Source organism: Porites lutea, chromosome 8, assembly GCF_958299795.1.
Source record: "Porites lutea chromosome 8, jaPorLute2.1, whole genome shotgun sequence".
In the NCBI taxonomy this organism is placed as follows: Eukaryota; Metazoa; Cnidaria; class Anthozoa; order Scleractinia; family Poritidae; genus Porites; species Porites lutea.
The window spans coordinates 25,414,425-25,418,796 of record NC_133208.1 but is presented as its reverse complement, the minus strand read 5'-3'; positions in this window follow the sequence as shown (position 1 = coordinate 25,418,796).

The following is a 4,372-nucleotide window of genomic DNA, read 5'->3' as shown; positions in this document are numbered from 1 at the left end:
CTAGTGAAACCAAATTGTCGGAGTCGGAAGCAGAAGAGGAAGGATAAACCAATGACAATCCACGTTCCCACGCTTTGTGATTGATTTGGCTCTTCTGCTTATGCTTCCGACTCCGACAATCTGGTTTTCACTATAGATCATAAGCGGAACATAAGCGACGGAGTCGTAAGCGGAATCGGAACGCTGTTTCCACTAGATCATAAGCGCAAAGCTAATCCTTCTTCGGTACAACAGTTACTTTGTATGTTTTTTGTGTATAACTGAATCCCGTATGTCTGTATGCTACTAAAAATAGTAAAATAACCTAGGATGTCAAATCATGATGTACTCGCTTTGCTTAACCTTCAGTTATTTCTTTTCAGGCAAAAAAGAATAGCAAAGATTTGTCTTCAACAAACGTTCACGAGTGGCTCCAACAATAGAGAGGCAACTGATCTGAAGGATATCATTGCCACCGGGAAGAGATCACCGGTCATCAGGTTGGTTTGTGGACCTTTATTGGCGTTTATAGCGGAGCCCCATAGCTAAGAAAATCCGTCCATCCAAGAAAATTTTTAGTTCTACACTTTCTAGCTAGTTTGGGAGCCCAGGTGTAACCTGATATTACACATCCATGTTGTGATAAAATGACAGCTGTCAAAACTGGGTATCTAGTGACCAGTATCACCTGACTTTATCACAGGCTCAGGAATTGACCCATCAAGGTCGAGTATTTGTTTGAAGTTATTCACTGACAACTTACTAGTTTTCAAATGACCTCAGGATCAAGTTCAATTTTTTAAAATGCATTTCAAATTGACCTTGGAAGCAAAAATTCAGCCAGCCATTACAGGTGGGGAAGGCAGTTGCTTCTGACTTTTCTCAACATGGTCACGCGTTGGTCACGCTCTACGTCCAGTCTTTATGCTCTGACTGGTCAAAATTTGACAGGTGGGCTGTGAGTTCATGTAGAAAATTTATGCTGCATCTGGAAACTTGTTTACTGATAGCTGAAGGTGACAGTCAGTTTTGTGTCATCTTGCGACGCTTTTAACTGTCATTTTCCGCCGGATGTACAAAATACAATTACAGCTGCTATCAAGATTCTTCTGTTGTTCATGGCTGGATTGTTTATTGGGTTTTTGTTTGAGAAATGGGCCGCTTGTCAAAGTAATCAGAAATCCTATTTCAGATGGCATCCCATCGTTTTTAAAAATGAGCTTACTCACTTCACCTTGCCTGATGCCAGCAATTCTGGCCTTACAGCTTGATGGCTATCAGTCAAATGTAGTTTATGTGGCTAGTTTATGCACGTTTGTAAGTTTTGAGACAATGATCTGACCTAGCAGGCGTTTGTGGGAAGGGATGAAAATAATATGAGCTCCCATAAAAACACCTGCCTGGGAGGCTAGACCAAAACAGAGGGGTGGAATCTCTGGTATTTCTCAGAGGATGACATCGTGAATGCTGTCCGAGACCAAGACAGGTGGAGACGACTTACAGTCAACCGATAGTGATAATGATGACTATAAATGGTTACCTGCTGAATTTAGAAATCGATTTAGTTTTGGAAATGTTTGCTAACAGAAGCCAGGAAGTCATTGAATGTGTGGAAGAGCTGGCCTGGGGTTTTCTTCCTAGGAGCACAATGAGTTGATGTTGAGGAAGATTTTTCACCTAGCTGTTGTTCCACATCCCCTATTCAGGCAAAATCTTTTGATGTTAACATTAATGTGGCAATTTGTCTTGAACAGGGTGTGGCAGATTGTCAGATGCTGTTTATGAGTGGCTCGGGACAAAAATAGAGAGGCAGCTGTATTAAAGGACGTCATTATCACAGGAAAGAGATAACAAGTCACTAGGAACCTTCATTGGTAATACTACTAGCATAGCCAAATAGAATGTAATATTTAATTTACTAGTAATTTGGGTGGCATTTTGATAACGGGCCTCTCCCAGTTAAATTGGGCATTTCTGATCATACATTTTATATAGTCACTTCTTTTAGGGTCTTAAGGTCTTAAGGTCTATAATAATTATTGTCAGCATCTGAATGTTATGTGTTTATCCTTATTAAATAAGGTTATTCTTATTATTGATATAAATGACAATTATTCACCGAAATGGAGGTGGCTAGTGGTGGTATTACTACCGAGGCCGCGAAGCATTGGGGTAAATTTTCCACCACTAGCCACTGACACTGAGGTGAATAATATTGTTTTAGTTTATACTAAAACAGTGAGATAATTAATCACAAAAATATGATTTTTAACTCTTTTACTGTTACCAATGATTACAATTAAGCGCGCAATGAGCGAATGGTCGTGGTCGTCGCTTTTTCTTGCGGACAAATAAAACTTTAATTTGTAATTGTTTAGCTCTTGCGGAGATTTCTTCAAAAGGAGTTGTGAATTCTTTTTGTATTTAAAATCAGTTGTAAAGGCCTGACTCTGCCAACATTGCTGCATCATGCTTCCTACCTTCTGTTTAGACAAGATAAGAAACTTAAGTCAATAAATAGGAAGCAGTGTTGATATGCTATCCATGCAGTTTACTTCTTTACTGACAGGGAGTGGCAAGAGAAAATGGGCCGGTGGAGGGTGAGGGTGAGGGTGGTCAATGGAAAAGCCCGTGAAATTCGAATTTGCTTTTCTCACAATTGTTTTAACTCTTTTCCTTATAATAAGCAAGGTAATTGGGAGGAGACTTAGAAAGAGTAAGTAATGAAAGCAATTTTAGATCTTCATGTAGTAGGTTTGTTCGTAGGGTAACTGAAGTGGAGGCTTGCAAGGAAAAATATTATTTTTAGTTTGTTAGCAGTGTGGCTTACCTATACTGGACCATAAAAGTGTGCAATTAACCCATTTAGTAGGACCAAGAACTGAAACGTTAATCCATATACGCGTTTGTGACCGTTGTAGAGTAGTCGCTGGTTTTCCCCAGGTCGAGTAATTGGGCGCGCGGTTCCATCTACGAAACCAAAGCAATTGCTTAGTGGCGTACCTTCGTTGAAAACAAGTTCCGCGTACTTTTCCAGCTCCAGTGGATTTAAAATTGTTTGGTTCCACTGCGTGATTCTGTGGCTATGATGCGCATAAATCCAGTCTGTTAAGGTGTTGCTTATCATACAAAGTTCTGGAACCGGTCTTCCAAAAATAGGTATCATGTCGGAGTATCGACAAGGAGAGGCATATCGCTTTAAAAGCATACAAAGCCCTTCCGTTCCTTCGCAAACCGTTCCCTGGTCGCATACGAAGAATTGCGGAATTTGAAGAACATCTTCTACTAGAGAATTGTAGTGCTTTTCAACCCTGAAGTTCGCCCTACACTCAGCTTCGCTTTGGCTCTCCAAATTGAACGGCGGGTAGTTGTGGTAAGGGAAATCTACGTTGCTTGAACTGTTTTCTTCGAAAAGTAAAGAAAATTCCTCATCCGTAATGATACCACAGACATAGCTAGCAAGCAAAACTTCTCGGGTTTTTTTAAAAGTCGCCATTTACACTAAAAATACTATTACAATTAGAATCTGTTACTTCGGAGAGAAAAACAAATTCGCTACTTTTCTTTTCTATCAATAAGTGGCCGCGTCGCTGAATCCCGCCATCTTAACTTATTTTTCCCGCCACAAACACGGCGTCCTCGACACAGGCCCCACGCGGCTACGGCGTTTTTGATGACGTTCCCGTTCTAATGCCAAAAAACTTCGATCTTGAGGTCTCTGATATAAAAGCGCAATGTCATGCAGTTTTAAGCAGTTTTCAGCAACAACCACGAGATCAATGAAAAAACAACGACATAAAGTATCCTTTTCAACCTAAGATAAGACTTGGATGGTCACGACTGAAGAAGATGGAGTAAACTTGAAAAACGTCGGCTCCACTTTTAGTTCAGTTTCGTGAGATAATCCGGCATGAGAGAGAATCGAGAGAGCAGACTACCAATTTTACGCCAGGTTCCCAAAGAAAATTTCAAAAGCGCGTATAATGATAAACAGGGGATGTGAACAAAAGAAAGCAAAGTGAGAAATTGTAAAAATCTGTAAAGAAAAGGATTAAGTCTCCTCCTAATCTTCAGAGAGACAGTATTATATGGCGGCTTTCGCAAGTGGGCAAGCTGAAGTAAATACTGTTTTCTGATTGACTACATATCTCCCCTGTTGGGAATTTTCTGCAGTTGTCCCTCAAAAACGAGTTTATTCAGTGCCGGATCCAGACCCTGAGATAAGTGGGGGGGGGCGGTCATTCAGGCCCTTAGATAAGGGGGGGGAGTGGTCGGGAAAAAATTTTTCTTCGGGCCTCAGTTTGGTCCAAAAATAAGGGGGGAGACGGGCCCCTCCCCTGGATCCGCCACTGTTATTGATCGTGACACTCGGTCCATCAAAACAAACAAACAC